Consider the following 8,588-nt stretch of genomic DNA (forward strand, 5'->3'; position numbering starts at 1 on the left):
GCTCAAGCCCAATATCTTGTTCCAGTGATCAATGTAAAATAAACATTGTGTCAATGATTTGGAAGAATTATGGAGTCTTAAAGCCGAACTATATTTTCAATGTTAACTTTTGAGGTTTTGATCGTGTCACATTATTTAAGCGAGTAACAGAGTTTGTTTCAGAACGCTTTCATGCCATTTCATACGTTTTCACGAAGCTATGACATGTTTAAAACGATGGTTACAAAAATAATATGAACACAAAAATCAATTTGAAGAACTTTATTGATCAAATGGTTGTTACTACACAAATTCGCAAACGCAAAACTGACCAGTACAAAATGAACAGAATTATGCATGTTGGTAATTTTACAGAACCTGTGGGTCAGTCTGTCCGAGTGTATAACTGACCACGACAGCGGTCAATGCATAATCAATCCATTTTGAAATGCCAAAATACTTAGCATGAATAAATATACGAGGGATCGATAGCTTTCAAGATGTGACAGAGTTAGAACCTTCGAAATGATAGCCACAACCAGCGTGATATCACTAGTGGTTTGAGCTGACTTATACGTTCAGCATTTGACAAATTTTCTCAAAACACTAATAAACAGTTAAGATCGACATCGTTCTAACTTGCTAATGTAATAAATACCGGGAAAATCTACATAAGGCGAACCGACTTCGAACTGACCAATGCTGCTTGGTCAACTTTTCAGCTCCACTACTACTCAAATTAGCAACTGACCAATCAAACAACACCATCGAAATTTATAAATTGGATTACTGCTGGACAATACTAGCTAAGTTATAAATAGCCAATTCGTCAGGTATCGGTTCCGTTCTTCACGAAACCACTATTGGTCAAGATCCATAGAGTTACAATTCAATAAAACTAATATAAGGTACAATATAACATTGGCCAAACACCATTCCAATCAGATCGGATTGTGACCCCAACAAAAACTAAGACAATAAAATCTAGTCTCTGACGTCAATCTCAAACTTCTATTCCATCACAGACTACAATCCACATTCTTCTCTTTGAACGGCGAAACGAATCTGCAATGAAATAAATAAATAACAAAATTTCATATAAACGTAATTCACAATCTGTCCGTTCTCCTCTGCAGAATATGTTGTCATGCATTGTAGTTTTGGCATTAAGGAAAATTAATAAAAAATATATGTATGAAATTGATTATTCAAAATCAAAACCATCTATCCCATTTTTAATTTCGGGAAGAATCTACCTAGCGAGGACAATGTAAACCTACCTAGTCAGGGAGGAGTAGCTAGTGAGGGGCATATAGTACCAACTTAGCGAGGGACATGGTACCTAGAGTGGGATATAGTACCAACTCAGCGAGGGACATGGTAACTAGAAAGGGATATAACACCAACTTAGGTAAGGACATGGTATCTAGAGAGGGATATAGTACCAGCTTAGCGAGGGACATGGTACCTAGTGTGTGGGATATAGTACCAACTTAGGGAGGGATATGGTACCTAGAGAGGGATATATTACCAACTTAGGGAGGTACATGGTACCTAGAGTGGGATATAGTACCAACTTAGGGAGGGATATGGTACCTAGAGAGGGATATATTACCTACCTAGCAAGGGACATATACCATAGTGAGTGAAAGTGTACCTAGCAAGGGTCAGTGTACTTAGCAGGGACATAGTATCAACCTGTCAAGGGACAGAGTCCCTAGAGAGGGATATAGTACCTACCTAGCAAGGGACAAAGGACCTAGTTAGTGACAGTGTTCCTAGCGAGGGACAGAGAACCTAGAGAGGGACATGGTTCCTAGAGAGGAATAGTTCCTATCTAGCAAGAGACATAGAACATAGTGAGTGACAGTGTTCCTAGCGAGGGACAGGATACTTAGCAGGAACATAGTACCAACCTATCAAGGGACAGAGTACATAGGGAGGGATATAGTAACAATTTAGCAAGGGACCTAGAGAGGGATATAACACCAATCAAGCGAGGGACATAGTACCAGTTCAGGGACAGAGTACATACCTAGCGAGGGACATGGTACCAGTAGTTGATCTGACGCTGGATGCACAAAGGGAACAACACCATATGTTCCTCCTCAAAATGCTGGACGAACTTCCTCTCCAAGTACAGGTCATTCCATGGCAGCTCTTTGGTCAGTACTACGGACAACTCTAGTTCATAGTAAAACAACATCATGGCGTTTGACCTTTTTGAGAAGTTCGCCTTGTCTTTCTTACGACTCCCGGAAGGCTTCCACAATAATCTCCTTTTAACCTGGCACGGGGCAGTACCGCAGTGACGGCAGAGGGAAGGGCCTGCACAAACAAATATTTAATATGCCAAGACAAATTTTCGAAATCAATTGTTTAAGTTTTCGACACACAAAACATTGCTTTCTATGCATCCTGAGATTTTATCAGAACGGAACCCGGGACTAACAGTTACCTATCTGACTGGTTCCAGACACGCAAATCTGACAAATTACAAGGTTTATAGAAAGTGGTTCCCGTTCTTTAAACATGACCAAAGAGCTACTCTGAGATGAAAGTCTTTCAAGATAACAATTACACTGTATGTTACCAAACAATTCACTTAAATATTTAATCAAAACATTGCTCTGAAAACACAGGTATGCAAGATTCTGAAATGGTTTCCAAATTAGCAAACTTGTATCATCCGTTAAGGTAGTTTTTACAACACTAGATTCATACAAAAAGGTCCATTAATTTTCGAAAACGTCTTAATTACAAGGTAAACAGAACACTAGAATTGAAAGTGTGAAAACTGATACTTTCATTAGACTGCAGCTTTATTCAATAGTTCAACCTAGGCTGGTCACTTACGAGCTCTCCATTCTTGGAACATTGACACGGCTGCTGACCATTTCTCTTTGACGATTTGTCCGATCGACGGCGCATAGCCCAGCAGCATAGTAAGAAGCACGCACATCAGGTTATTGAATAGCTCGCTTCCATTTCGCTGAAATAAATCAAATCATATTTATTTTCAGGGAATTGCGCTATAATACAATCATTCAATGTTCAAAGCCGCAAATTCCTAAGATACAACTGGACGCTAACAAAGCATAGCTGGTGGCTAATAATATTGCGAAATACACACAAGAAAATCATACAAAAAGAACACGCGTAAAATATACAAGGTATTTATTAAATTGATGAGAAGTAGAATCAGCTAAACATCATCACAAGCATAAGCTTAGTTTTTTGTTAGTTTAAACATATTTTATTGCAATATAATTACAAAAGGATTGGACACAAGTTATTGCAACTTACAAACGCCCTTTCCATAATGGTTTACAACATATAAATATAATGCAATATCTAATAATACATAAATTAACTTACAGCAAACACATACTTGAGAGAGAGAGAGAGAGAGAGAGAGAGAGAGAGAGAGAGCTTATAACAATGTTGACCCAGTTGGACTATAAACACATTCATTACGCACTACAAATTGTTCATCTCAATCCTGAAAAACTTTCCTCTTCCGTAACCACGCAGATCCTCTTCTTTTCCGTAGTCTTTCATCTTAATAATACCAGCTGGGCCAACAGTGTTACCTTAGCAGTTGAATAAGTGATAGCACAATACTACAGTAACATCGGATAATGAAATTAAAACAATTAAATATATAGCGTTGTGCACTTTTCTTTAAAATCTTTTGCTAGATTTAATGAAATTATGAACGTATAAAAAGACTTCCGAATTTGTATCAAGCGACAAATCTTCATTTCCAAATAAAAGCAAATCTAAATCACATGGTACCTCTAAACTCAAATCATTTACTCGCTGAAAAAGGATGTTTCTTTCAATACTATAACTGCGACATTGAAAGAAAAAGTGATAAACATTTTCACAAATATGTCCACAAATACAGCTAGGGGTTTCCACAAGGTTCACACGGAATAAGTCATAATTTAGAGAACTGCAACGGTGTCTAAGCTTCGTGTGAATAACATTTAACTTACGGTCGCCATTACAAAAGTACGAAGGAGGAATAAATTGATCGTTGGGTTTCAGGGAATTTTTAAAGATATTCAATGAAGCTGATGACCTAATAGAGTTATCGAGGGTATTCCAACAGCGAAGAGTTGACGGTAAAAAAGAAGAGTTTGTTGTTGATAATCTGAAATACGGGATTCTATAATCATTTCTGTTTCGCAAAGGATAGCGAACTAGATCTTGTACAGTGGAGGAAAGCAGGGAAGAAAAATAGTCTGGTGTTTGATTAACATGCATTTTAAACAAGAGTTGAAGCTTTCTTCTTTTTCTTCGAGCAGACAATGTTTCTAAACCTGTTTCAAAATTTAAAGAATATATACTAGCATATGATGGGAGACCTGTTATAATTCGAGCGGCTTCACGTTGGGCTTTTTCTAACTTTTCTGATTCGAAACTAGAGCATCCATCCCACAATTCGCATGCATATTCTAAAATAGGTAAAATAAAGGTTCGGTAAATTCTTAATAGGGCATCTCGTTTTAATAGAAATTTTAATTTTCTTAAGACATTTATTTTTTTCATAACTGAAGAATACACTGCTTCTATATGATCCCCCCATTTGACACTGGAGTTGAGAGTAACACCTAAATGCTTATGACTATCTGAAAAGTCTAAAATGTTCCCGTCAAATTCTAATTCTAATAATGCATCTACGTCATTTCTATTGGAGAAAAAAAGTACATCAGTTTTGTCCGGATTAAATGTTACCAGCCAAGTTTTAGCCCACGAGTTTAAAGATTCCAGGTCTTTATTTAGGATAGTTTGAATTTCAAGACAGGAAGAGGAAGAGCATTGGAGAGAGGTGTCATCTGCGAAAAGACGAGATGCTGAGTCAAAAATATCAGCTATATCGTTGATATAAATCAAAAATAACAGAGGACCTAAGATAGAACCTTGGGGAACCCCTGCATCAATAGAACCTAATTTCGAGAAAGACTCATTAACACATACTTTTTGCTGCCTTTGATGTAAATAATCCTTCAACCAGACCAATAACTCTCCGCCTATTCCATAGGATTTTAACTTTATGTACAAACCATTATGCCAAACTCTATCAAAGGCTTTTGAAATATCACAGAAGACAATACATGTATGTTTTTTTTCTTCAAGTGATAAACATATGTTATGATACATTTCAATTAATTGGTATACCGTTGAATGTCCTGGAAGAAAACCAGATTGATATTTATAAAACAACGAATTTTCAAAAAAATAATTATAGATATGTTTGAAAATAACACGTTCAAATACCTTACCAACAGTAGACAAGAGAGAAATTGGTCGGTAATTTAAGGGAGAATGTCTATCACCTTTTTTGAATAATGGCATAACTTTTGCAAGTTTCCACAACTTAGGATAAACACCAGCAGACAGTGAAATATTAAATAGTAACTCAAGAGGTTTACAAATAGTATGGCAAACATTCTTTAACATGTAATGGCTTATTTCGTCCTGGCCCGAGGCTTTGCCGAGTTTCAGTATTTGTAGGACATCCATAATTTCAGTGTAATTTAATCTAATTGAATCAAAAGTTTTATTGGTTTTCGGCGCAATATCCGGAACCCGAACATTACGTTCGTTAATACGAGTTATACTACAGAAATATTCATTTAATAAGTTGGATTTACCTTCATCACTACTAATTATATTCTCAGTTACTGGATCTACTAGAGTTGGTATAGTCTGTGATGTACCACTAGATTTCATCAAACGTTTAATTAATCTCCAATACGCTTTAGGATCAGAAGAAAAATAATCATCAATGATGCCATGGACATTTTCATAAAAATCTAAACGACTATACTTTTTCATATTATTTACCTTATTACGCTGACTTTTAAACTTTTGAATGTCATGAAGACGATTTGATTTCCTAGCAATTTTATGTAACCTATCCCGTTTTCTTATATTTTTTCTTAAATCCGAAGTCATCCAAGGTTTGTCGTTTGGCCTGATCATAACTTCCTTAGTAGGTATACACATTGTAGCAAATTCTATAAATACATTAGTAAAAGTTTCACAAGCAATATCCACTGATTCACAGTTTAGAAAAGACCCGTTCCAGTCGTACTGTGATATAAGATTATTTAACGTTACAAAATCGGCTCTTTTATACAACCAGACCTTACGTTTATACACAGATTTAAAGGCACACGGTAGTTCTACACTAACAATACAGCCTTGGTGATCACTGACTGTTCTATCTATATTTATGACAGAGGAGTCAATACAGGATAAAGAATCGCTTAAGAAAATTGGATCGAGTAAGCTAGATCTAGTCTGACCTATACGTGTAGGTTCCAGTATAACATTTGATAAACTAAAAGAACTAATTATATCTAAGAAAACATGGTTTGTTGCAACAGTTAACAAGTCTACATTAAAATCCCCAGTAATGATTAAATTTGGTGAAATGTCGAAAGCATTATATATAGATGCTCGCAAATTATCCCAGAACGGTAAGACTGAATTTTCGGGTCTGTATATGGTACAAATAATAAAACTGGTATGCTGTAAGATGACTTGTATCCAAATTGCTTCGTCGCCATGATATTCAAGGTTTGCTAAGCGGTTTACTTTTAACAAACTATTAACATAAACAATAACACCACCCCCCGCAAAGTTTCTATCTAGTCTAAAAGGAGCATGGAATCCTGGTAAAAGTATATCTTCGGAGAGGACATGGTCATCTAAGTGACTTTCAGTAAGACATACAATATCATAATCTCCTGCTATGTCTTCAATATAATCCATCTTATTTCTAATACTTCTAATGTTAAGATGAAATACTGAAAGCTCGCCCGAACTCGGACCAGGATTAGATTCAACATCCATATACATTAATAAAAGAAGCAGGAGAATAACAGAAAAATTTGAATTTCGAAAGCAAGAAAAGAGAAAAACGCTTAAAAGGTTAATTAGGTTTTTCATACAGTCATAATTTACCGTTAGACTGAGGCATCCGTATGTATGTGTATACAAGATCGGACTGGAGATTTGATGAATATCGCATGACAATAAAAGTTTTAGCAATAAAACGAGAACAATACTATTTTGCTTAATTAAAGCTTGCATACAGCTTAGATATGCGAATAGTATACTTGAATAAACAGCTGTCTTAAACAACGTGGCGAAGGAATCTGTCTTGTTAATAAAATTCAATCGTTTGCCTATAGAACGTGTTTTACAATAATAAATACCAATGGCACACCTCCATGTATCAGTACAACATCCCATCAAGGAGGGTAAAAATGACAATTACTAGTAATATCTAGGTGGCCAGTGGTAGTTTCACGCTCATAAAAATATGAAGTCATCCGATGAACAGGATATGAAGAGTAAGAAAGAAAGGAATAAGAGTGACAGGTGGGATTTGAAGAATAAAGTGATAGGTAAAGATATATCGAGAGTAAAAAGGAAAAGGAAAGAGGAATAGAAATATGAGAAAACACAAATATGTACATATTTAGAGCAGGATGGTGAACCATAGAAGGTGGGTGATAGACGACTCTGTTGTGGTATAAGGTAAGTATATATTGGTTTAAACAGAGCCTAGCATTTTATTTGTTTAGTTTTAGGGACTAGGCAAGATTCCTATTCGTTATAAAACAGTAAATAAAGCATATAACATTAGGACAATGGAGGAGAAAAAAAGTGAGGTACATGTAATTAAACATAATGTACGGTAAGTATGGAATATAAAGCACACTAAATAAGGGTTACAGGTATCGGCTACGATTCATATTATACAAAATGTCCGGTAAGTATCAAATATATCCATCAACAAATAGGGGGGAAAAAATAATAATACGCATGTGTTAAGCATACGGCCAAAAAATATATATGTATATATTACAGCACATTTACAAACAAAATTGTGTTTTAACTGAAGCGTATAATTTCTGTACTAGATGGGTAAAGTTCAATACTAAGGCAGAACATGTGTAAAAAATGTATACTTACATAACGGTAGGTATAATATATAGTTTGGTACAAAAGCAGCACATATGTCAAACGCAACATATGTACGGTAATATTTGAAATTTAAATAAAACAGTGAAAATGAATAAGTAAATACATAATACTATGACATAATTTGTAAATATCAGTTTGTATTATACAATTTACTGTAGTGTGACATAATTCAATGATATGACTTCAAAAGTGTATACGCTAGAACGTATCTAAATAACAGCGCTATAAACACATGTGTCTAAGTTGTTTGGTTACAAATTATGAATACGCACTGATATATTTATGTTCAGTACAAACCTATTCTAGAATTCGCACTAAGACATGCATACTCATTAATTCGTAAATGCAAAGTCATTCGTGACAGCATAGTATTACAACATATTTGCGAACCACGCTAAAAGGGAGAATAATACATGCATGACACAAAAGAGTCACAAAGTTATACATACGTACCAACTTTTTCCAATTTATATATATAGTATGCATCATTATTCCGGTATGCGGACTAGGGTTACATAAACACACATATTCATACGTGTTCATTAAATCACTATTCCTTGTATGCACTAATGTACTTGATTATTTAGTAACGCGCACTT

General features: G+C 35.3%; 1 long non-coding RNA gene across 1 annotated transcript; it reads right to left on the reverse strand.

The window, feature by feature from the left end:
- Window positions 1-281: 281 nt before the first annotated feature.
- On the reverse strand, window positions 282-2,966 carry LOC110456521. The gene is made up of 3 exons (XR_002463591.1): window positions 2,836-2,966; window positions 2,015-2,307; window positions 282-1,044 (listed from the first exon to the last, which is right to left on the reverse strand). It is a non-coding gene; the product is annotated as an uncharacterized LOC110456521 (long non-coding RNA).
- Between the last annotated feature and the right edge of the window lie 5,622 nt (window positions 2,967-8,588).

This window comes from Mizuhopecten yessoensis, unplaced genomic scaffold (genome assembly GCF_002113885.1).
Source record: "Mizuhopecten yessoensis strain PY_sf001 unplaced genomic scaffold, ASM211388v2 scaffold8777, whole genome shotgun sequence".
Classification (NCBI taxonomy): domain Eukaryota; kingdom Metazoa; phylum Mollusca; class Bivalvia; order Pectinida; family Pectinidae; genus Mizuhopecten; species Mizuhopecten yessoensis.